Genomic DNA, 27,326 nt, shown 5'->3' with positions numbered 1-27,326 from the left:
GTGAGTGTTCCCCATATCCCTAGAGCCTGCATAATGTAGCTGCATCAGATCTCCAGAGGCTAATTCCCAAGTGAGATACTTTTCAGTGTTTAATTTTCAAATAAGGAGACTCAATGCTCTAAGGAGTTTTTCCTCATCTGTAAAATGGAGATAGTAATATATCTCACTTCATGGAATTATTGTAGAGATTAAATTACCAGTATCTGTGAAAAGCTTATAATATTGCCTTGTATACTTAGAAGGTATGAGTTATCAAAATGAAATATCACAAAGTAGTTTTGAGTTCTATAGCTAATAATTCATTGATTCAAAGATAGGTTTTAAATATTTTCAATCAGGAAGAAGAGAAAAATGGGCTTGTGGTATAGTCATTGCCCTTGTGCACTTCTGACTGCCTCTACTCCACATTTACCATCCCACTAGCCTGAAGATGCACAGTTGCCTCTCCCGTTGGTGATAGTAGTTGTGAGCTTCTCTTGAGTCTTTGTCCTTATGTAAAGTTCTCAGTGCATGCATTTATCCAGTACTCTTTCTTACATACTTGCTGGCTTTGAAACATATAGAAACTAACTTCAGATAAGAGAATAACTTCTCAGGTCTGGGTAGGAGAATTTTGTTAGGAAATCTTTGTGTATTTCAACTTTTAAAAAGAAGTTTTAAAAATATTTTATATTTATTTATTTAGTTGACAGACAGAGAAAGAGAGAGAGAGAGAGAGAGAGAGAGAGAGAGAGAGAGAGACTTGGCATGCCAGGGCCTCCAGCCACTGCAAAAAAAAAAAAAACCCCACAAAAAACCTGCAGATGTATGCATCCTCTTATACATCTGGTTCTGGGGAATAGAACCTGGGTCCTTTGGCTTTGTAGGCAAGTACCTTAGCTGCTAAGCCATCCCTCCAGCTGTATTTTAACTTTTTATATGTAACTGGAATATATGGATATAAGAGTTACAGTTAATTCTATCAGCTGAAATTTAGGTCTAAATAATAACTTTCATCCTAACACCAGTGGCTCTTTTTGCCTGATGACTTTGAAACTTTTAGTGAATGTATCAACATAGGATGAATCTGAGGTTATCTAAGTTCACTTCCTAAGTGCTTTTTGGAAATAAAGTGATACATCAGAGAAGTAATTTAATGGTGCAAATTTTAAGCACTAAAGTAAACCAATGAATGAGATTTTTTGTTTGTTTGTTTGTTTTTTGAGGTAGGGCTTCAATCTAGCTCAGGCTGACCTAGAATTCACCCTGTAGTCTCAGAGTGGCCTTGAACTCATAGTGATTCTCCTACCTCTGCCTCCCAAGTGCTGGGATCTAAAGGAAGAGATTTTTTTAAATGTCAGTGGTGACTTTTGTCACCCCTCAAATAAGAAAGAAGCGAAATAATATTAGAATGAACACACTGGTGGGGTTACAATGGACATTATAGTACTACTACTAGGGCTGACCTATCATGTATTATACTTGAAAAAAAAAGATTAAAAAAGTTTTTAAGATAAAAGAGATTAAATTTTTATATTCCTTTCTCTTACTGGCATTGTAAATTGCCAGGGACAAAGAATACTGACATTATTATGGTTTCAATGCTAATGAGAACAAGCCCACCATCTTCTCATGGTATAACATCACTAGAAGAACCTAAGAAGGTCCTGCTCCAAAATTTCACCTGACAGGAAAAGACTTACTTTAATTCAATGATAGTCTTTCCCCCTCACTTTTTTTTTTTTTCTTCTGGAGACTGGCTTCTGTTATATAACCTAGGCTGGCCTTCTTATTCAAGATGGTCCTGCTTCAGCCTCCTGGGTTCTGGGTACATGTGTCACTGTTGTTCTTTAAATCACTCTTCTATGAACTGTATATGAGAAGCTATGCACATTTGAGACTGTGAATTTTAGAGAAGGATTCCTACTAAGATGAAGTCTGTATCTTCATGGAGAAGGAAAGAATATGTCCAAACTAGCTTTAGAAGACAAAAATAGTATAAAATGCTTGGCCAAATGACAATGGGATTAGAAAAAAAAATTAATTAGTGTCATAAACTGTTTCTAATCCACAATCTCTCCAAGAAGGAATGTAGGTATCATATCACTGTATTTCTTCTAGATTTCATCAGCATGACCTTGCAGGCTGACTTTCTATCCCTCTTTTCTTCTTTGTAATGGGCACAAGATGCCACAACAATTTCTGTGATTTTTCTCCCAGTTGCTTTTCAGTCAGTGTGAAATTCCAGCAAGAAATTGAAAGGAGGAAGAAAAAGGATGTAGGGATATGCATTCCTTAGATTACAACCCTATTGTATTGCTATGGCTGTATGCCTCTTGCACAAAAGTTCATAGTACATGTTTGTCCTCAGCACAGATTTGCACCACAGGTCCTAGAAACAATCATTCCCTCTGGATCTCTTCTAATGGCTCTCTTCCACTGTTCCTAACCTTAGAGCATAAAATTGCTATTTTGCTTCTCTTAACATCTGTTCATACTTTCATGAATAATATTTTCATTAATGTCCCTTCATTTGCTTATTTAAATGCTTACACGATGGATCTTGATTCACAATGAACAAATATTACTGGACAAGGAAAGTAAATGAAATGTTCAAAGGCAGGCATTCCGTATTTTAAAAGTAACTATATAACAACATACTAGGATAATGAAAATCAATTGTACATGCTAATCAGGACAAAATAAGCTCAACATTGGGCCAGAAACTAAAGATACACCACTGCATTTGTTCACACATAGTTTGGCAGAAACCTGAATCAGACAAATGAAGGTATTGGGTATTTAGTGATGGTAAATGGATTTCAAGTTTACAATTGCATTAGAAATTTAAGATGTTTAAATACAACAGATTTAGTTCTGTGTAGTGCTCAGAAGAATAGCAAATTACTAGGCAGCAATTTGCCATGATCAAATTCAGCATTTTAGTGAAAATGAAAGAGAATTAAAAGTACCAATCAGAAAAGGACTGCTTAATGACAGAAAAGAAAGCAAAGAAACACCAAACAACACAATATTTACATTATTTTAAAACTGCCATTGCTGCCTCAGGGAAAGCCTCCAATTCATGTGAAAGCATTAAAATGAATTTTTAAGATAATAGCTTTACCTTAAATTGCGCATAGTTGAGCAGTGATGCACATGAGTGAAAAAACACTTTTTTTTTTTTTTTTTTTTTGGTTTTTTAAGGTAGGGTCTCCCTCTAGCCCAGGCTGACCTGGAATTCACTATGTATTCTCAGGGTGGCCTCAAACTCATGGCAATCCTCCTACCTCTGCCTCCTGAGTCCTGGGATTAAAGGTGTGTCTCACCACGCCTGGCTTTGTTTTTTTTTTTTTTTTTTTTTTTTTTTTTTGAGATAGGGTCTCACATTAGCCCAGGCTGGCCTAGAACTCACAATGATTCTCCTACTGCTGCCTTCTGAGTGCTGGGATTAAAGGTGTGTGCCACCATGCCCCAGCTGAGTGCAAAAACAAAAAGTATCAAAACAAACAAACAAAAACTTAAGGTATTTTCAAAGTGAAGAAATAGCCAAAGCCAGCCGGGAAACCTAGTAAGAACTGAAAGTCAAGTGTAAAGTATAAATGAAGCCAAAATAATTTGAGCCATTAATTAAAATGATATGAATTTGGAACAATCTTAAATACAGAGGTGGTAAAAAGAAAATTGTGTTGCAAAAAGCATGCTCAGGGTAGAAAAACAGTATGTCAGCAAAAAAGAATGTTGTATTGGATATGGAAGAGTTTTAGAACTACTATATATAAAAAGTAGAGCACATTAAGTGTGTTTGGAAAAACAAAAACAGCATGAATAAATCTCTTCCTATAATCAATTTTTAAAGGGCTCCAAGTTTGGTGCAGGTGCCCTAAGTATGTAATTTATTATTCTAATAATCAATGTGCTGGCTCATGTGATTCCTATAATAAGCATTTAAGAAAACAACAGATTAGAGTAGTATTTCTGTGCCAAGCAGTCTGTTGGCCCTGAAAATCAATTGTCAGGTTACTGAAGACCATTGAGAATAACGAGTTGGTAGAAAGGTGACATTTTTCTGTAAGGGAAAATCCAATCCGTTTCATCTATTGGATGTGTTTGTACTTAAATAAAAATCCAAGTAGACCAAAAAAGGAAAGGAAACCAAAATAGAAGACTAGAACGGAATTGTTAGCCAACCACTCTGGACCCAAGATTGTACCAAAATTTTCATCAAATCAGTTAAAACTTCTTGGTGTCCAAAAGGGAAAGAATTCCTACTGCCATTTTATAAAGGAAACTATCTGAAAGAGTCCTGCATCCACCTTGCCAAACTACTAATGTCTAATCTGTTAGGAAGTAGAAATCAGACATTTGCCTACATCTATCTGATTCTTGGTGCCTTATTTATTTCAATAACTTACTTAGATTAAAAACAGATACATCAAATAACAGGGCTGGAGGAATGTCCCAGTGGCTAAGGCACTTGCCTGCAAAGCCTAACAACCTCAATTCAATTCCCCAGTACCTAGGTAAATACAGATGCACAAAGTGAGGCATGCATCTTGAGTTCATTTGCAGCAGTTTGGTATGCTCCATTCTGCTTTCTCTATTCTCTCTCTCTTTCTCTGCTGGCAAATAAATAAAATATTTAAAAACCCAGATATTTGTCATGAACTTTAGAAGGTTTTCAATCACATTCCAATTTGGATGCTGTTTTGCAAAGATAAGGGGCTGATTAAGAGGAAAATATAATAGTAACAATCAAGTATTTATCTTTAGAAATGAACAGTGTTTGCTAGAGAGAGTTCTACAATGGTCCCCATATTTTATTACCATGGTATACATTTCCTCCATAATTCCAGGACTGTGAATATGATGGATATTCAACTCCCCCGTGTCATATGGATTATATGGTAGCAGTGAATTTAAGAAAAGGAGGATATCAGCTGGGTTATAGTTCTGTACCCATGAAACCCTACCACTTTGGAGGCTGGGGCAGAATGATCTCAAGTTGGAGGCTGGTCTGGGCTACACAGAGAGACTCTGTCAGAAAGCTTACAAAACAAGCAAACAATGGAAACAAGGAAAGAACACTAAAGGGAGATTAAGTTGTTTAATATAATCACATGAAACTTATCAAAGCTGAGATTTCACTGGCTTGTTCAGGATAGCAAACCAAATGTGCTCTTGCTGGCCTAGGAATAAGTAAACACCCATGTGGAAACTACTCATTGACAAGGGATTCCCTTAACAGTCATGTTGCAGTCAGGTTCTTATTGCTGGTAGAAACCACCTAACCAAGAACAGCTTTTGGGAAAAAGGTTTAGTTTGGTTTACAGGCTCCAGGGGAAGCTCCACAATGGCAGGGGAAAACGATGGCATGAGCAGAGGGTGGACGTCACCCCCTGGCCAACACAAAACAGACAATAGCAACAGGAGGGTGTGCCAAACACTGGCAAGGGAACACTGACTATAACACCCATAAGCCCTCCCCCAACAGTACACTCCCTCCATGAGGCATTAATTCCCAAATCTCCCATCAGCTGGGTACCTAGCATTCAGAACACCTAAGTTTATGGGGGACACCTGAACCAAAGCACCACAAGCTACTTGCGGTACTTGGCAGAGAACTAGTAGCACAGTGGGCACTCTGTCCAAAAACCACAGGAAATGGATTCTGCAATTAACAGTGCGTTTGGAAGATTATCTGAGTCTAAATGAGAACTTCAGCTCTTCAGTGACACCTGGGTTTCTGCCTCCTAAAATCTTGAGCAGGGAAATAGCCATGCTATATTTGTGCTCTGATCTACAGATCTGGAAGCTAAAAGTTGACACTCGAAAGCTGTGTAGTGTTTGTAGATAAGAAACTCATACTGAGAACATTCTCTCAGGAATTTGTCATATCTGACAACTTTACAAAAGTCCATTGGCCTGGTTATGGGGAATATATACATGGAGACTGAGTTGGGTTGAATGACAGAAGCTTCAGTGTGGGCAAGGCACTTCAGGAAGAATTAATATGGTTGATATTTGCAAGATGATGGATGGATTTTAATCTCAGTTATGATTATTAAAAGGCTATAGGGGATATTTTCATAGTTTTGACATTAATCTAATGCACAACTGTTGTAAGTACAAATGGGGTGGTGGTGGAAACATAAACATCATCAGGAGGGTATGGGAAACTAACTAAAGCAAAACATTTGGAGAAAAAATTATGGTAGTCTCCCAGAATGTTTGGAGAGCTACTTATCTTAAACAGACTCTAGGAAATGCAGGAGTTTAGACAAGGTCCCCACATGACAGTCCAAATAAATATCAGGAAAGACTTATAGAAAATGCATTAAATATTGAATTTACAAAAATAAAATGACTACATAGCAGGCATGTTGGCAACAATTTTTGAATCTAGTTCATGCAAGGTGTTTCTTTTCCTCTTTCTCTTTTGTCTTTCTGTGTCTAGACTTGAGACTAGCACAGCAGACCTGACCTTTCCTCACCCTTTGGATCTCTGTGCTCTGGGGAGAAAGTGAGACTTATTTGTTTGGTAAAATCTGGACAACATATTGGGCATGTTTGATTCAGCTCATTCATTTTGAGCACTGAGCATAGGCTACTTTTCTATGTTTCTCTAAGTAAGGAGCGATTTCACTCTGGGATTCAGCCTGAAGCAGCAAAATCCTTCCCAATATATAAAGTATGAACTCCATCCTAACAATTTTTACAAGTCATAAAGGTGAGAATTTACTTCAGATATTTTTTGATTTGTTTTTTAGAGTAAAGTTTGGTGTATGATAGGAAATATAGTCCTATTTATTAGGCCTCTACAGTGGTCCTCACAGTAAGAAAATGTAGCATTTCCTAATACTACCAAGAGAAATTTTAACATTTGGGATAAAGCAAAATCATAGTTTAATTTATAATTTACAATATATTTAATAATTTTGGTATTTTGAGGAAGTTGTATGGGGCTTAGTAGTAAAGTGGTTGCTTAGTGAGTGAGGCCTTGTCTTCAAGCCATAGAACCGCAAAAAACAAACAAACAAATATAAACAATGATATATACGAAATTAAAGATTTGAAGAAGTGCTTGATCAACCTAATTATTATGCAAACAAAAGAATAGAGCTTCCAGTTATAGCTCTTCTTGATCATATGACTATTGTATTATTTTGTACAGCACTCATTGTACATTTTAATTCATTTTCTCATTTATTAACCCAATAGTCAAAGTTTGCACAGTGCCTTTAATATTCAAAGAAATTTTCCAGTGTTGGCAATCAGGTAATAAATGGATAAAGATCTTGATTACTGGGTCATTTAAGTATCATAATCTCATAGTTAACTAATCATAATACTGAGAAGGAAATGTCTTCATCTAGAAAACAGAATTTAAAATCTGACCTTTTTTCTTGTTGAAGAAATTTAAATAGCCCAGGGCAATGTATTGGATGAATTTAAAGACTTCTAGTTATCTGCCCACTGAAGAATTCTGTACTTTTTTATATGACTATGTACATCTACTCCATTTCAGAGGAGTATACTACATTATTTGTATATGTTACCTCACAAATTTGTTAATACATTGGGACTATGCCTCTTCACTTATTTATGTTTATTAATAGCATGTAACTGTGGCTGGAGAGATGGCTTAGCAGTTAAGTGCTTGCCTGTGAAGCCTAAGGACCCTGGTTTGAAGCTCAATTCCCCGGTACCCATATTAGCCAGATGCACAAGGGGGCACATGTGCCTGGAGTTCCTTTGCAGTGGCTAGAGGCCCTGGCATGCCTATTCTCTCTCTTTCTCTACCTGCTTCTTTCTCTCTCTCTCTGCCACTCTCAAATAAATAAATAAATAGCAATTAAAAAACTAATAAAAACATGTAACCTATCAGTGGACAAATATTTTAATTCAGCTTAATGAGTAAATACATTTTCCATATTAGATACTAACAGAAATTGCATGACTATGATTCAGACCTGGTTCTGGCCTGAAGCAACTGTGATGGTTTACAGTATATGTGCTGTACTTTTCTTTGATATTTAGGAAATGTCCATGAGTCTTCTCTTTAGACTTCTAGCTTCAAATCACAAGTCACTTCATCTTTCCTTTAAATAGAGAAAAGTATGATCTCTAACGAAAGTCAGTGGAAGGCATATGTTACTCTGTACACTTTGTGCCCTTTGGAGGGATGCAAGTAGAAAGAAAGTGAAAACATGGTGAGGAGGGTTACAAAGTGAGATGGAACTCATGATCAGTTTAATTAGATAGGTGGTTAAATTTTTAGATCATCACATTTTTAACGTATTTTAAAATATTTAATTAATTTATTTATTTTAGAGAGAGAGAGAGTGAATAGGTATGCCAGTGCCTCTAGCCACTGCAAATGAACTCCAGAGGCATGCAACACTTTGTACATCTGGCATTATGTGGGTACTGGGGACTCAAACCTCATCCTTAGGTTTTGCAAGCAAGTGCCTTAACTGCTAAACTATTTCTCCAACCCACTTTCCTCTTTTAAAAAGTTTTGGTTTTAACTTTGTTATTTATGAGAGAGAGAGAGAGAGAGAGAGGGAGAGAGAGAGAGAGAGAATAGACACAACAGGGTCTCTTAGCCACTGTAAATGAACTACAGATGCATGCACAACCATGTGAATCTGGCTTATGTGGGTAAAAGGGAATCAAACCTTAGGCTTCACAGGCTAACGCCTTAACCACTAAGCCATCTCTTCAGCCCCTAATAAAATGTTTTTTAAAGACAGGCATGGTGGTGCGTGCCTTTCATCCCAGCACATGGGAAAGAGAGGAAGAAGGATCACCATGAGTTTGAGGCCATCCTCAAACATAGTGAATTCTATGTCAGCCTGGGTTAGAGTGAGACCCTACCTCAAGCCCCCCCCATGCCAATTTTTTAAAAAAAAATTATTTGCACATGAGTGTATGGGTGTTCCAGAGACTCTTGTTGCCACTACAAATCAATGCCATAACCTTGCACCACATTTTGTGCCTGGCTTCACTTGGGTACTAGGGAATTGAACCTTTGCTGTCACTTTGCAAGCAAGCACTTTTACTCACTGAGTCACCTTCCCAGCACTACTTTCCTCACCTCCCTTTTTTGTCTCTTTTGTAATTTTAATTGAAGCACTGCTAAGTTATTTTTTTTTAATCTGTCATAAAAGCACCAAATTTTAAAAGCTAAATCAAATTTTGGGGAGGGGAAGAAACACCATTAAGCACTTCCCTCCAGAACAAAACAGTGATATTCATTTCTCCAAATGTCTAACTCGATGGTCTAGTGAAACGAAAACAAAACTATTTTTTTTTTAAATTAGGTTCTGGCTTTTATTTTTATTTTTTTTATTATTATTATTTTTAAATTTTTATTTATTTATTTGAGAGTGACAGACACAGAGAGAAAGACAGATAGAGGGAGAGAGAGAGAATGGGTGCGCCAGGGCTTCCAGCCTCTGCAAACGAACTCCAGACACGTGCGCCCCCTTGTGCATCTGGCTAACTGGGACCTGGGGAACCGAGCCTCTAACCGGGGTCCATAGGCTTCACAGGCGAGCGCTTAACCGCTAAGCCATCTCTCCAGCCCCCAAACTAAATTTTAAAAAACCCACACAGAAATAAAAATGAAAATCACAATCTTGGGGTGGGGGTCAGTGCATAGCATAGTCTTTGCTGTGCTGTCTGATTGTCCTTAGGCTGATTTTCAAAAAGGTTAACACCCTAGCTCATCAAAATATACATTTTCCACTGGCTTGTCAAAATTAAAAATAATAATTTAAAAAGAAAGAAAAGGTTGAAGGAATTCACAATATTTGCCTGACTCGTCTTGATGACCTATAGAGCAGAAGGCAGTCAGAAAGGCGGCTCGCAGCACACTTGATTGGGGGATGCTCATCTTCAGGGATTAGCTTTCTTCTAGACTGTAAAATACTCAATTCCAAATATGAAGAAACAGACAATCTCCTTGAAAATTCCACAGGACGATATTGGCACCCAAGCTGTCCTTCATAAAGTGATAGAGCTTCCACCAAATAAACAGTTCCCCTGTGTAAGATATTTTCCATCCTGTTTCAATACTTTCTTTGAAAGGACAAGAATCAGTCTGAGAAACTCCCATGTGGAATCTTCTTCTGGAGATGTAGAAAATGGGATAGCAGTCAAATCCCTAATCACATAATTAAACTCTCTCTCTTTGGCATATCTCTTCAGTACTGGAATGCAATCTTCTATGAGGACCTGATAGCAGTCTCTTTTTAGATTGTCCAACACATCACCACATGTTCTTTACATGACTTTCTTACATCCATCCATCACTGTTTGTTCAATTTCTACCATAATAACCATCTTTTGTTTCAGTTTGACGATTTCACATCATTTGCCCCATCTCCACCTTCCAGAATCAGGACATCTTTACCAGTGTAATCTTCTTTCCCACTGTCCATGATTGCCCAGGTATACGCCAGGTCACTCTGCAAAATTAACATCCCCGCTGAGAATAAGAATACTTCCAAACTGCTTCGAGTATAGAAATTTAATGTCCCCATAAGGGGAATCTTCATCATACGCCACTACATCGATATCATACTCAAGTAGGTGCCCAACGGCAGTGGGCCAGTGCCTGAAAATGGCCCCTCCTTGAACTATGGATGGTCAATGCTTCACCCACCCAGTACTGTCCTAACTCAGTTCTTTCATTTTTTCTTCTATTTTGTTCAAAAAACTGTCAGTTTCTTCTTTGCTTTGTATGTCATTGTCATAAGTCTGGAGATCTAGCAACACCAATCTAACATGGATAAATTCTCAAGTTGGCGAAGCTTCCATTTTTGTTGCTGTAGGCTGCTAAATAGCCATGTTCCTGCCAGGTGTACATGGACTCCACAATAACCTGCTCCTGGAAAATGAACTGCAGGCCTTGTAGAATGTTTGCATCATCTGCTTTGGTGCCAAGCATGAGGGAGAGTGTGCTGTGCAGTGCTGCTGCCAAAGTGAGGCGAGGTCCTGTACCATGCCTGGGGAAGGCCACCTCGGGAGACTGGGGCACTCAGCCATGTTGTGGCTGGTAGGAACTACTTTCCTTTTTATATTTTTATCTTTAAATTTTATTGACAATTTCCATACTTACAGACAATAAACCATGATATTTCACTCCCCTCCCCAACAGTGGCATGTCTGCTCTGGGGGAAACCAAGTGTTCACTAATTGGACTGGAGGCCTGCTCTATGGGAGGCAATACATGCCTGGTACTGAAAACCTAATCAAAAGCCCATGGCAGGGGAGGTCATGTTCCTTAGGGGAATAAAGTCTTCTCTTGTCTGGCATATATTATTGTCTCCAAACTGCCCTGAAAGTACTCCACTTAATGTTCACATTCATATATTAATGCTACTCTCACTTTTGGCTAGAAAAGTGTCTCTTTTCAGATGATGGTGACCATTAGGATGACCCAAAAGGCAACATAGTGCTGAGAAGAAGTGACTGAAACATCTCTATCACACACTCCGAGGCTCAGGGTCCATTGCATAAGAGGCAGCAGAAACAAGAGCCAAAGGAAGGGAACCACACCTTATAATGCAACTGTCCAGACAGAAATTGGCCTCGATATCCATGACCTCACAGTGCCTAGAAATACCTTCACAAGACCCTCATAGTAGGAGAAAAAGATCATGACGTCAAAATAAAAGAGAGATCATCACATTCTTTTGTGACAAATTTAACATATATAGCTATTTCACCACAATGAAATGAATGTCTTTGGAATTTGTCATCACAGCATGCCATGTGGGGAATGCACTAGTTTTTTTTTTTTATCAATGATGTAACAAATTATTAAAATTTATGCACTAAACATAGTACAAATTTATTATCTTATATTTCTGGAGACCAGAAATTTCAAATAATTTTCAAATCTGCATTCTTACAGAAGACTAGAGGGATTAATCGATCCATTTCATTCCCTACTCCAGACTTTAGAATGCCATATAATCCTTGCCTTTTAGCTATGTTCATGTGTGAGTGTGCCTCAGTTTCCCTCAATTCCTCACTATCTAGGGTAGGATATTCTTTTTTTCCTAATTCTTTCCTCATACACACATACACATTTGAAATTCAGTACTTTGTTATTAGGTTTTTACATGATGTCATAAGATAAAGTTTCTCTATGTAACATGCTGAACACAGGGTGTTCATAAACAGTTGTTTATGAGATCTAATCCTACAATGCTATGGTATTTTTACTTTATTCTAGTCCCAGTCATCTTTCTTCAGAATTTCTTAACTATATACTTATTAGCACCTCATATTTTACAAAAATTAACATCTTTAATAGTATTTATCACATGATAAAAAAGCACAAGTATTCTTGCTTACTTCAGTGAAAAAGTTTACATATTTTTAAAGGATTATATTTCCTATTTTTATGTTTTTGAGAATCTGGGTATCATTTTCAAAATAAGGATGTTTATTGTTCATTACAGGTAAAATTGCCTTATAAAGTTGCATGTATAAGATCCTGGGTGGAGCCTGTTACGGTCAACTTTGTGTTGTTGGTGGAAAACAACTGATAAAGAGCCACTTGTGGGAAGAAAGGGTTCATTTTGGTTTGTAGACTTCAGTGGAATCTCCATGAATCAAACCATCATATCCCACTTCCGGCCCTCATAAAGTGATAACCATTCATGGTGTAAAATACAATGAACTTAGTCCAATTTTAAAAGTTCCCATAGTTTTTTATCAATCCTAATGATGTTCAAACATCCAATGTCTTTTAACTGATCCATGACACACACATACATACACACAAATCCCCACAATGGCGTAGAATAAACATTCATACTGCAAAAGATATCATTGAGCATAACAAAGAAAACTGAACCAATTCTAGATTTAAAACAAATAGTGCAAACATCAAATTCCAAGTCCAACAACTCTAACTAGTGACACGTCTCCAAGACCAGTAATTCTAACCAGTGATGAGTCTCTGGAGCTCCAATTCTAACCCTCCAGCTAGGCTATGCATAGTCCTAGAAAACTTCATCTGGTGCTGGCAGCTCTCCTTGGCAGCAATACCATAGTCCTGGCACCTTCATTAATTCTTTACTACAACCAACCATTCATCCTCATGGCTCCTTTGGGTCTCCACACAGATAATCCAATAAGCCTGCTTCACATTTCCCATAGGCATTTCCAAGAAACAAAACCATGTTGCAAATTGAATGTTCCTCTCTTTCCTGCTTTTGTCATACTCCATAGTAGTAGGTGGGCTACCACGTTAATCCATTGGGAGATAAAGCCAACTTGAAGAACAGGGCACTTCTTCAGTATTCAGTCCCTTTCAAAAGATTGCATTCTTCCTGTTGTCCCAAAATAGATCAGCTGGCCTAGTCACAATGGTGGTAATCTCTCAAACAATTTCAGTTGATCAGGTGCTAGTTTTGGTGCAAATATTTCATTTTTTTTTTCAGTATCATATCTTTCTGCTCACACCAGTCCATGTCTGTACAAAGTAACCCTGGACAAGTTCTCAGAACACAGGCACGCAGAATGCATCAATCCTCTCACACAAACAACTTCTAGACCAGTCCTAAAAATGTTCTTTCTTCCCCCCATAAGGCTAACCTCACAGTCCATAGTTCTTACTGTATTCAGATCTTTCAACTCTGATCACAATGGTCCATGAAGCTCTACTTATGGGCCTGCAAGGCTTCCCTTAGGCCAAGGTTTCAAATATGTCCACATTCCTCTCACAAATCAGTTCCAGATGGCCAAATGCCACACAGGTTTCTAGAAGTAATAGCCCCACACCTCTGGTACCAATCTTATTTGTTGCAGTCATCTTCTTTGCTGGCAGAAAACACCTGACCAAGAGCAGTTTGTGGGAGGAAAAGGTTTATTTTGGTTTACAGACTTGAGGGGAAGCCTCATGGTAGCAGGGGAAAACAATGGCACGAGAAGAGGATGGAAATCAATTCCTGGCCAAAATCACGTGGATAAAAGCATCAGGAGAGTGTGCCAAATACTAGCAAGGGAAAGCTGATTATAACACCTATATGCCTTCCCTCTACAATACACTGCCAGCAGGGGGCTCCCATTACCAAATTGCCACAATCTGGGGACCAAGCATTCAGAACACATAAGTTTATAGGGGACACCTGAATCAAACCACAGAATCTTAGTGCACCTCAACACATAAATATCAAATAGAACCTTAGATATTTTCATATCTATTGAACTATGAATAAATTAAAATGCAACATAATTAAGAAAACAAATGAGGTGCATTTCTATACTTTTAATGAAACCATGTCCATACACTGAAAAGTTCAAAGCTTGTCTTAAAAACTGCATTTATGATGAATTTCATTAAAGATTTGTTCATGCAATTATTCATACTTTGAAAAGAATATGGAAGGAAATATACAAATTAGCTTGTTACTCCTTAAAGCTAACATTTGTGGAATATTTATTACATCACAAGCTCTTTTCTAAATGCCTAGCATGTATCATTCTATATATTCCCCAAATGAGCTCATATGTATTTTGTCATCATTTTATAAAGAAGCTAAGTCACAGGGTGATAAAAATACTTATTCAACACTTGCTTTTGTACATAAATATCCAGAGGATACTTATTTCTACTGTGCCCACAGTCTAAGCTGAAAACTCTTAATCATTATATATATTACTTTATAATTATTGAAATGAAGATTTTCATTTTGAGAACAATGATGTTCACAAGTCAGTTGTTAGCATCTTAATTTACCTTAATTAAATTTAAGGTAATTACTTAATATGTAAGAGAACTGATATTTAACAGCCTCTCTTTCTGAGTATTTAAAATCCACAACTTTTAGCTAGGAATGGTGGCTTATGCAAGTCGTCATAGTACTCAGGTGGCTATGGAATGAGGAACTTCAGTTTAGGTCAACCTGGGCAATAAAGGAATACCTACCTAAAAAAACCAACATATGGGATAGAGAGATGGCTTAGTGGTTAATGTGCTTGACTGCAAAGCCTAAGGATCCATGTTCTATTCTCCAAATCCCATGTTAGCCAGACACAGAAAGGTGAGGCAAGTGCATGGTCTCACATGCCCATTAGGTGGCAGAAGCGTCTGGCGATCAATTTCAGTGGCTGGGGCCCAATTCTCTATCTCTCCCTTCTCTAAAAAAAATTTAAAAATTTTAATTAAAAATATTTCAAGGGCTGGAGAGATGGCTTAGGAGTTAAGGCATTTGTCTGAAAAGCCAAAGGACCCAGGTTCGATTCCTCAGGACCCATGTAAGCCAGATGCACAAGGTGGCACAAGTGTGTGGAGTTCATTTACAACAGCTTAATGCTCTGGCATGTCCATTCTCTCTCTCCCCTGCCCATTCTCCCTCTCAAATGAATAAAATAAAATAAAATATTTAAAAAATGTCTTATATAATCTTTCAAAAAATTTTAAAATCCAAGATTTCATATTTTAAAAAATTTAGTAGTTTCCCAAATCTCTAAGGATGAAATAAATCAATATTTAGTTTACATATTTTTATGTGCATGTTGCACATTCATTCCCAATAATTAATTATCAGAGAAACTTGTAAAACACATTAAAAAATATTTTGAAATCGGTGAAAAATTGTCAGTATAATTTTATTTAAAAATTGTGTTTGTTGCAGTCAGAAGTATTGGAGTTATAGGGAGAAACAATGGAGATGCCATGAAGCAGATTAGGTTACATTCTGCTTGTAAACTTTGGTATGTCAGACTCCCTCACCTCCCACATTAGTCACTAAAACATTTTTATCTCTACAAGTTCTGAGCCAAGAGGTTTCACCTCATATTTTGAAGCAGTTAAGTTTTTTTGTGTTTTCAGTCAACTGAGGGCAGGACTGGGCTAGCTCCCAACATGATATTCTTCTGCCTGGAACCTCTATCCACCTGATAGGTGGAGGCTTAGCTAATGTTACTAACCATAATACATCCAGGTTCTTTTTTGGAGCCTGGGGTTTGCAGAAAACACCTAAATCTCTAAGGGAGGTATTCAAGAAGGGAATGTTCAACAGAATACTTTCAAGAGACAGAAGTCAGAAGCAACTAGACCACAAAATATTCATCCTAGAACCAGGACACTATCAATCCTTCCATATTGTTCTAAATAAGGGACCATAGTGCCTACCTGTATCCAAGGCTGTAGAGAAATGGCTTCTACTGCTTAATGATTAGTGGCAAGAGATGGGAGAGTGTAGAGGCAATGCTACAGCTGTCATTGGAAAAATGCAATCTGATGCACAATTAGTAGAACAGTAACTTTTATTAAGTCCTTGCAAAAATACAATTTACTTAGAACCTACTGGGACAGTGACAGGCAAGGATTTGATCTCTGCATTCTGAGTTGGTAATCTTAACTAGTAGTGATTCTTGTATATAATAAGGAATATGCCAGTTTATATTTCTGATTGTGTGAGCGTGCGCACATGTGCATGCGTGCATGTGTGATTGTGCTTGTCTCAGTTTTGTCTTTTGATTGTTAGTGATTATAGAGTGAAGGTGTGTATAAAGGTGTGTAGGGTGACAATAAATAGAAGCTACTGAAAAATGAACCATGTCAATAAATGGAAGGGAAGTTTGCCAATACTATTAGCCTTCAAGGTTAATAAACAAAAGATGAATGATAATCCTTTTACATAATTGTGGCAAGACTGTGTATTTGCATATCATGTAATTTACAAAGCCTTCCTGCTTACATCCTGCTTTGAGCCTTCATGAAACAACTTCCTTTGTGGGTTAGAATATGGATGAACACATCGAGTAAATGATAACTTGAAGGACACTGATCAGGTAATGGGGACAGAGTGCCTCTGTGTTTGGGATCCTTCCAGTATCTCATTAGCAGGATTTGTGGACAAAACTGTTTAAAAAGCAGGAAAGAAAGACGAAGACAGAATGGAAAGAACAAAGGCAAACAAGCAGAGGCAAGAAAATGGACTTTTTTTTTTTTATCCTGGAAAGGAAGTAAAATGGAAATGATAATAGCAGTGTCTGTGCTGGGAAGAATGAATGGGAAAAAACACAGGCAAAGGAGGTCTTTACTAAGGGTGATTTTATTCTCTTTCTATGACATTCTAATCATAATTATCACCAAAAAATGCATGCTGCAGTAGAAAGAATGTGGAATCCGATTTTACAATATATCTGACAATTTTATTTTTTACAGTAGAAAGTTACTAAATATCTTTCTGATATTAAAATTGCCTGGTAAGCTGCTATTTAAGTTTTCCCATACAACAGTTATTTTTGGCAGGCTACATACAGCATAAGAAAATAAACTCCCAAATATGTTCTTTTCTCCAGAAATGGCTATTTTTCTTTTACACTGTGGCAGATGTGGGGTGTTAGTGGTTCTGATGACAGATCCTTCTTTGCTCCAAGATGCAGTGTAATGGATCTGCCACTCTTAGGGACATACAGATTTCATGGACAAGGGAAAATGCAACGCCATTTGAACACACCATTCATTAGCCCAAGATACGACATACTTAAAGTCAATATGATTGTAGTCAGGAAGATTATTACATCACTAGGAACAGTAAAATAGCTTAATATGGACCAAGATAATGTGAACTTAGGTTCCCAGAAAATAGCCATCTGCTATGCCTATTTCCAGCAAGGCTGAGTGTACTGATAAAGCTCCTATGATCACAGAGAGATTGATTGTTGTAAGTCAGAGCCAAATACCTTGGGCTACCTGTAGCCCTTTAATAGACATTTATTGCCCATCTCTGTGTCTGAACTAACATTCTTGTGACTATCAGTTGATCATGTGTTATCCATTTTAGAATGCAAGAACAGACCCCAGCTTCCACCAACCCAAGGGCTAAGAATATCTTCAAGGTAGCATCTGAGGCCTATGGGGGAGATTTCCTCACTTTGCAATAACTGCTCTATCTGATGGTCAGCCAATGTATTTGAAAAGTGCCTTGATTTATGACATTCTTTTGTTCTGTAACTATAAAAGACATTGGGGCATGGAATTTGGGGTAACCTACATCTGTGTTTCCCTGCCATGGTCACTCATATTGGCTCCAGAATAAACTATCTCTTATTCCCTTTGAGGTGAGAGCTGTGTCTTTTTCACTGACCATGAGAATCACATTAAGTGCAAGACTGGAATTTCCTGGAGGCAAAACCTTATATGAAATATTAAAAAAAAAAAACAGGTCTCTGTATTCAGGGCATAGCTTCATGCATGACAGGAAGCACTTGTTAAATATTAATGTCTCAATTTATCATATAGGCAAAGATTAACATGTAGTAGTTTTGCATTGTGACCCTTATCTGCCCCTGAGCCCAACTGAGGAAGCATTGAATAAAATTTAAATTTCTGCTGTTAATGTGGAAGTGTATTCAAGCATACTCTGATCATGAATAAAATGTACTTTATAGAAGTGAAATCCAACAGGGAGCATACTAACACAGACAATTAGGCCAAGTTAAAATAGTTCATTTATTCATTCAATAAATAGGCTATTAAAATGTACCATTAAAGCTTTGTATGTACCAGGCACTGAACAAGATATTTAGAGATGAGTTAGGTGCAATTCTAGCTTTTGCCCTTAATGAGGTATAATAACTTACCAGGCCAGTAGTAAGTTTCATAATGAAAAGTTTAAAGAATTAATTTGTTTTTATTTAAAATATCCTAAGGATTTGGGTGTGTGTCCGTGAATATGAATGAATTATTTCAACAAACAATTTCCTTTGAAAGTCTATTTATCCTAAAGTGTTTCCCTAATATTCTTAAGCACAGGAGGAAGCACTGCAGACAAATATCTTAAAAAGACCACTTAAATCTGAGCCAAATTATCTTTACATACTGTGTGAAGCAGCCAATTAAAAGCATATTCAAGCCGGGTGTGGTGGAGCACGCCTTTAATCCCAGCACTCGTGAGGCATAGGTGGCAGTGTAGCTGTGAGTTTGAGGTCACCCTGAGATTACATAGTGAATTCCAGGTCAGCCTGGACTGGAGTGAAACCCTACCTCAAGAAAACAAAACAAAACAAAACAACAAACAAAAAAAATATATAAAAGCATATTCAGTACACACACAAAGGATATAGAGTTCAAATTCCAAACTTTACATCATCATGTGTAGATGATTTTAAGAGATAAAATATTTTGCTAGGACATATGTTTGAAGCCAAAAGAAAATCATACAATGTTTTGAAACTCTTTCTACATTGGGGCCAGAGTCAAAAACTTTCCGTTTCTTTCCCATTCCTTCTCTTTACTTTTTTTCCTTTCCCTTCCTTTCATTTACTTTCTTCTTTTCTTTCCTAACATAAGTTTTAGATACACACTCAAGAGATATCCAGATATGATCAATGAATAGAATGAATGTTGGTAGAAACATAAAGGAACAATCACTAAGAAGTATGCCAATAAATAGGTCAGGGGGCTGAAGAGATCACTGAGTGGTTAAAGGTGCTGGAGCTGTGTGCACTTCATGACCTGCATCCAAGTATTTTTCATGCTTTCAAAACTAATATCAGGTGTGCAGCCACACAGCCTTTTTGTTAAACCAAGGGGGAAATCAGTTATGACCTTGAAGAGCAGGTTTCTTCCCAAGTCATCTCCTTCCAAGAGTTTGCATTCCCATTCATCCAGCCTTTCCTGGGTGAACTTCACCTCAGGCATCTTTTCCATTGTTTCAATGTAAAGCAGTTGGGCCACTCTTAATGGTGGTAATCTGTCTAACAATAGCATATTTAGCCACCTAAAACCAATCTCTGTGCCAGTGACTTTAACATTTCTTGAATTTTTCCTATAATGAACCATACATTTTCAATTCTGTATCTTCTACTAAGCACACCAGTCCATTAATTTTAAATTCAACCTTGATCAAACTCTTTTGGGCATGGAAGAAGAATGCAGCCAGCTTTATGCCACTTAGCCAGTTACAACTAAGTTCTCTGATGTCTTTCCTTCCCTTGTGACAGTTCATAAGCCAACACATTTCTTTTTGCACTTCCTGTTTGCAAACTATCACAGAATAGCCCATAAAATTTAGCTTAACACTCTGTATGGCTTCTTCAGCCACAGGTACCAAATCCATTAATATTCCTCCGGCAAACAATTTCCAAAAGACCAAAATCCACATGGTTAGATTGATCTCAGCAGCATCCCAAGTCTCTGGTCCCAAATTCTGTTATAGTCAGTTCCATGTTTCTGGGATGAATATCAAACCAGACATGGTTTACGGTAGGCAGAGATTTATTTCAACTTTCAGATCCAGGGGAAGTTCCATCCGGGGCAGAAGAAGCTGCTAACTTCCATACAGTCAAGCAGAGAGAAAACCCGCGGCAAACAAATGCCCAAACCAGCAAGCACAAACTTTTCCAGAGCTTCAAACTGCTCTCTGAATACCTTTGGGTTGGAATAAGATCTGCCTCCAGACACACATTTGGGCTGAAACCCAGGATCTGGCCCCAGTGACACCTCCTCCATCTAGTTGGCTATTGACCCAAGTTACAAACTTAACCAAACATCCCAGTCTATGGCAGATATAAATTCACATTCAGGCCACCACAGATATGGAACCTGAGTCTAGAGAACTTAAGGAACTGTGTTTTAGAATAACAAAATTTCTGAAGCACTTTTACTTACAAGGTCATGTTCAAAGAACTCTTCTTATTAAACAGTCTGAATGAATCATGTGGTGAAAAATCTGATGGAGTCAACTATGATCAGTAATGGCAGGATTAGTGATGAAGGTGGTGAGTTATGGCAGAAAATCCTTTCAATATCTGCTACTGATCCTAGTAGTGATCTTGTTTGTAAAACTATTCCATTTAAAACAAAAAATGATACAAGCTAATATCATTATTATTTATTCTGTCTGTAACTACATGCTCTGTAATAAAACACTCATGCCTTCTTTATAATAATAATATCTGCAAGGTGCTTGATTGGTTCCTTGGAGTCATTATAGAATTAACACTGTCATTGAAACCCCCTTAAAAATGAAGCCACAGAAAGGAATAAATGTAACAAGTAAAATAGTGAAATTAGTGATAGTTGTCCACAAAGTTGTATCTGCATGGACTATATACCTGTGTTTATGTGGATATTGGCCAGACAGTGGCTGAGGGCATGTAAATCAGAAGTGATAACAAATATATATGTGAGTAATGTACCCTATTAAGCTATATCAAAATATTCATTGCTAACAAACAGGTTCAAATTCATTCTCAATTTTAGATTGTGGGCATTAGTTAAAGATTTCTAAAAATATTTTATTTTCTTTCTGACAGACAAACTTGACCTACATACTTGCTGCAATAAAGTTTTCTTTCTTTGGTGGTAAACTGTAAAATGTAGTGAGGTTGCCAAATGTAAGAATAATTCCTAATTCTGCATGGCATCTATCCAGAACAACATGTTCCCAGAATTCAATGAAGTATGTCTCAAATTGCATTGCTACAAAATTTATGAATCAGTGAGGATTATTTTTTTCTGTTTGAAAGTTTGCACTTCTGGAGTATTTCTTTGCCATCTCTGTCTCTTGTGAGGGCTTTGCTCTCAGATCAGCTTTGTTTACTTCCATGTAAGATGATAATGCTAAAAACAACATAAGAGCAGAAGCAAAATTTTCATCCTGCACTTAAGGAGAAATAATGGAAAAATGAGGCTGTGGCCTAAAGGAAAGGGTCCCACTTATTAAGGCTGAGAAAACTCAGAGTCAAGAGTAGGATGTTAGCCAGGGCCAACAAGACTACATATAATATAATAGACCTAGATTTGTATCTTCTATGTAGAAGGGAATACCTGAAGTATTCAAAATGAAAAGGTGATGATTTTGAACCAATAAAGCTGATTAATATGCCAGACAATCAAATTTTAAATGTACAGTTTTAATGTCAATATCATTTTTTATAGCACAGAAGTTGAAGAAATACCAGATTAACTGATGTGCTTTCATGACCTCTATGTTCAATCATTAAAAATTTGGCAGAGTTGACGAAAATTGATGAGGCTTTCATCAGATTCTTTGGAGTGATTGATTCTAGGCAGCAGCTCATTCCATGATTCACTCTTCTTGAAATAAACAAGTATAAGCGACATGTTTTCCAGGATATTAGTGTTTGAAAGGTGTCTGATGTCAAAATGGAATGATTTCTATATAGAAAGGTGGAGGCCAGATAAATTTTTATTAAAATCACAGTAATAGAGTAATTTTTATGATTTGCTAATGCTTGTAGTAATGATTGAATTCTATCATGTCACAGACTGTCCCCCTCTCCAAAAGGCAGATTTTGCTCAATTCTATAATTCTTCTATTTATATTCTAACAGGACCATATTGATGCATTGGATTTGCATTGAAAATCCATGATATTTGATACATTTGCTTCTCTTTTTCTTTGAAAGCTTCCTTTTATGTATATATGGATTTATGCATGTATGCATGTATTTGTTTATTTTTCCCTGGCTGTTGCTTTTGCTATGAAACAACAGTAATCATTGCCATTGCTACAGTTGCTGAGGAAAATCAGCTTTGAATTTTCATTAAATTAGTTTTCAAGTTTTTATTTAAAATGACACATGTGCCAAACCTCATTTTAATTAGAATTCAAAATTAATGTGTAATATGGGCAATTTTATTAAAGTACAACTGACATTACATGACTACAAAATTAGATGATTAAGACAATCCATTGTAAGGACATTGGTTTGACAGTATGGCAAGTAACTAAACTAGTAGAGGTATTTATGTAACTGGCCTGAGGTTAGGCAGCTCATGTAGTGCTCTAAAGAGCTGGGCAGTGACTTTGGGGGAGCCTGAACTGTTGTTAAAACACAAATGATAAACCAGTGGGTACTAGTGGTGTTAGCCAACTCAGAAAATGCAGCTGGTTCTCAGCTCCTATGCTAGGCATAGGAGGTACACTTGCCTCTTTCTAGGTCTATTCTCCTGGGGCAGGGATTTTAGGAGTGAGTGTATTAACAGAAGGAAGAGGGAGGCTTTTAACAAAAAGAAATAGCTTGATAAGCTATCCCCAGTGGACTGAGATCCTGTACCCTAGCTCTTCTATGTCTAGTTCGCTTTCTTTGCCTGACCTATGTTGATCTTCCGTGACCCTGGAGATCTTATTTAAATGTTGTGGCATATACTCAGCCCTTGTAGACTCGACACTCGTGCTGCATGGTCCAGTTTGGCCATGGCAGCAAAGAATGTTTGCCATTATGGAAATTCTACAACCCTTTCCAAGGTTTGAGGATAAAATAGGGTTCTTGACTTTAGAGTATTTCATAGCTGACTAATAAGCACAAGGTTACTTTCATAGGGCACCTATTTTTGCCTTATATAATTTAAGTGACTGCCACTAAATCAAAGGTGGCTTATTCACTGATATTAAAGGTATAGGGCTCAGTACCTTCCAGACAGCAACCTTGAGTTTGCATTCTCCCACTTACTTACTGAGGAAACGAGCCCTTTTCTTCTGAGCCCTCAGTTCATACTAACCCCTTATCAGTTGCTTTCTGCATCAGAGCAGATGATGACTTATGGGAGAGTGCCGGACATAAATAATAGTTGATAATACTCTCAGAAGAAGAGGCATTAGTATTTTAACCACTCTAATTTTTATTGCATTCATATTGTATATGAAAATTTACAACACTTTCTGAGAGGTAATTATATTTACACAGCATAGAATATGGGACAATTGTGTGTTTTTTAGCTAACAGTTAATCTAACATGAGATGGTATAAATCTAGCAAATCCAGCCTTTTGATATTAGAACAACAAAGCTCATGCTCAAGAGTCACTGTGGAGAAAAAAAAAAAAAACACGCATGTTTTTAAAGTAATATTATGATTTTCTAAGCTATCATGGGCTAGATAAAGTTTACACTATAAACATATCTGATGATTACTGCTATTACAATGATTCAACATCTTCTTGTGTTGTGTTGAATTACCACAGATGAGTTCTTATCTACTAAGTTTTTTGTTTCAAGGAGTGTAAATGCGTTGAAAGTTGACAAAGTACAAAAGTACAAGACCCCAAAACCAAACAAAATACGCCCAGTATGTTGGCTATTGTACTGGAGCAGATAATTAGAGTCTTGTAAGAGAAATGACTACATTGCTTGTCTTCTTATGGTAATAGATACTGTCTGACATCTGCCAGCCCACAATAACAATATATTCTTCATTCTTTATCTCAACATTCTTTTATACCTGATATGTATATCGGTGATATATTGTAGTGTAATACAAAAAGTATATTTCCTGTTAAGCACACTCTTCTTATCAGAGGTTTTAAAAAATTTATTATTAATAATAAGTTTTCACTGAACATTTATTCTCTGATTAATGAATACTGGTAAAATTCAAAATTATTTTATTTCAAAAATTAATGTATATAAGTATTTCATCTTTTTAATCTATATACATCTTCATACATACCACTGTCTTTAAAAATTATTGCTATGAATAACTCATGCTTTAAATTCACTGAATATATTTCTCTTCTGTGGCTATTTTTCCATCTCTATTTTCACCTCCCCATTATTTTCAATTTAATTCTCTCTCTTTCTCTATAACCCTGAAGAACAAAGTTAGCACCTATAATTTTTTCCACTTGACTTATAGATTTGACCTAGAGAGTTCAAATGACTTCAGAAGGATGGGGAGACAGAAATTTTGCAGGCACCGAGTTCCAGTGAAAATTATCATTTCAGACCTTGAGAAGGCATATGCATTTGCAGAATTCTTCTCAATGATTTTTCTTAGTTCTGTCAATGTGATGCAGGCCATGTATGCCTGAGATAATTGAGGTCACACAGGTTAAAGAGAATTTACTAAGCCCTAAAATTGTCTATACAATGAATCTGTTCTGTTTTTCTTTCTTGGTAAACCTTGGGAAGATCCTTTGTGATCATTTTAGAGAGGCATTTACATAGGTTATATTTTTCTTGCTACATGAAATATTTAATGCATGACCTTGATCACTAACTCTTTGTGACATTAAAGGATAAGAAGGATTATTGGCTTAGGATTAAGGAGAAACAACACAATATTGCTGGATTTGTAAAATTACTACATGATTCTATTTCTGAAGTTTGTCTAAGGCTTGGTATCCACTGGGTTCCCTATTGTCCCTACATCAGTATGTCTGCATTTGCATCTGTATCATCTAGTTTCTTTTATAAAATTTCAGGAACTTGTAAAATCACAGAAGTTTTCTACAGTTAAATAAGTATAATGTTTGGTAAGGCATAATATTGAGACATATTTACTATTAAAGTTTATTTCAGCTTAGAGATGGATTCGTAATGATATATACCATTCACTTCCAAATAAGTTGTTTTAATGTTTTCAGGTTGCAATAATGCCCTCACTGTTAAGATTTAATGTCAACGAGCAGGGGCTTCAAATTGTCCATCTGTTGAGCTGGGAAAGTACCTATCATCCATGTATTGATATTACCCTTAGGAACAAATGAAGATTGTCAGTCTTCCTTGATGTTGTTCCCCCCACCACCACCACCTTTTTACTGCTTTCTAGGCAATTTTAAAACTAAAGTAACATAAAATAGATTTTAATCATGGTCATCACTTATTATATAACATGTTCAAATATAAGAGCTTTTCTAGGAAAACATTAATTAGCATTAAATTACATGATGACTTATATAAGCTAGATAAAACTGAATGTTTAAATGCAGTTTAATTATTCAATATATAACCCAAATTAAATATTTGGTATGTAAGTCTTGTTCAAAAATATGGCACACAAAAATATCTTGACATGAAGTATCAGAGCATGGTGAATTTTATTGAATAGTAAAATAATAATGGTAAGGAAAAAGTCAGCATTATATGTCTGCATAAAATATCCCATTAGTCACATGTTGAATGGTGTTATAGAATGGGCACTTTTCAGTATGACTGTGAACACATATTATGACATTGCATTTGTGAAAACAGTTCTTGGTCTACAAGAACATTACAAAGGATGGAAAGTTGCAGTCATAAAATTTTATCCTCTGAAAAGTTTTCTCCATATACTTAAGTTTGTGACAAGTTTAACAGCTAAGAATATACTACTACTGTTGTAGTCAGGCTTGCATTGCTGGCAGAAATCACCTGACCAAGAGCAGCTTTTGGGGGAAAAGGAGGGTTATTTTGGCTTGCAAATTAGAGGGGAAGCTCCATGATGGCAGAATGGCATGAACAGGGGGTGGACATCACCCCTTGGCCAATAACAGGTGGACAACAGGATCAGAAGAGTGTCAAACACTGGCAAGGAGAAACTGGCTATAACACCCATAAGCCTGCCCACAACAATACACTGCCTCCAGGAGGCATTAATTCCCAAATCTCCATCAGCTAGGAACCTAGCATTTAGAATGCCTATGTTTATGGGGGACACCTGAATCAAACCAACACAACTACCATAATATCATTCAGTTTTAATTTAAATATTAGCTTCTTTATTTTGAAGTGACCTCAGACAACTTGCTGAGCTCTTTTTCCCCTTCTGTTTCTACACCATAAAATACATGAGGGCAAATGATTTTTGTGGGGATAAATAAAATGATGGCTACAGAGTGTCTAGTATAGTAAATACTTAATAACTATTGGCTTATTCTTTAGTGATTTAAGGACTTTATGAGTCACTTTCATCTGTCTTGGAAATTTACCCTTCCACATTAATATAGTTAAAGACCAAAAGTCTCAGAATGATATGAAACCACGAGACTACGTGTCCTTTGTCATTTTCTGTTCTGTTCTTTTTCTTTCTGTTATTTCACAAGTCTCATAGACAGAATAATTGTTTTGATTTAATGACTTCTCAAAAATCTATTTCATTATAAATTATGGCCACTCTACCCAGTTCAATTTTATTTAGGAATAACATAATATTTTGGACTTTTGGGCACCCAATAAATGCTTTGTCACCATTTTCAGATTATTTATTTATGACAAGGTAAAAATGAAATTCATTTCACAGAGTGTGTTCCACACAGTGTAGCTGGTGGTCACACACTACCAACTTCAAAAGAATGAGCTTTTAAAAATATGACCATTCAGTGCAAGGACGAATGAGAGGTGGTCAACTTACTTACTTCAACAATATTTTGCTCATTTTATTGTTCATTTAATCAATATATATTTATAAAGTTACTTTCAACGAGTATCTTATATACTTAGTAAAGACCAGGTATATATTGCTTGAAGCATCAAAGGAAGCTTGAATAGAGAAGTTGTCACTATGGTGCTTTCATTCTGACAAGCAAAGGACACTTTGAGGGAAAGATTAAGATCTATGAATCATTAAATATATAGATGAAA

The 27,326-nt window shown here is 36.7% G+C and overlaps 1 protein-coding gene and 1 pseudogene across 5 annotated transcripts in view; both read right to left on the bottom strand.

The window, feature by feature from the left end:
• The window catches only part of Kcnh7 (potassium voltage-gated channel subfamily H member 7), a 461,887-nt gene that overhangs the window by 156,523 nt on the left and 278,038 nt on the right, over nucleotides 1-27,326 (bottom strand). The gene's annotated exons all lie outside the window — the stretch shown is intronic.
• The window catches only part of LOC105945115, a 90,706-nt pseudogene continuing 73,168 nt past the window's right edge, over nucleotides 9,789-27,326 (bottom strand).

This window comes from Jaculus jaculus, chromosome 4 (genome assembly GCF_020740685.1).
Source record: "Jaculus jaculus isolate mJacJac1 chromosome 4, mJacJac1.mat.Y.cur, whole genome shotgun sequence".
NCBI classification, from domain to species: Eukaryota; Metazoa; Chordata; class Mammalia; order Rodentia; family Dipodidae; genus Jaculus; species Jaculus jaculus.
This window is presented reverse-complemented; position numbering and strand designations above follow the sequence as displayed.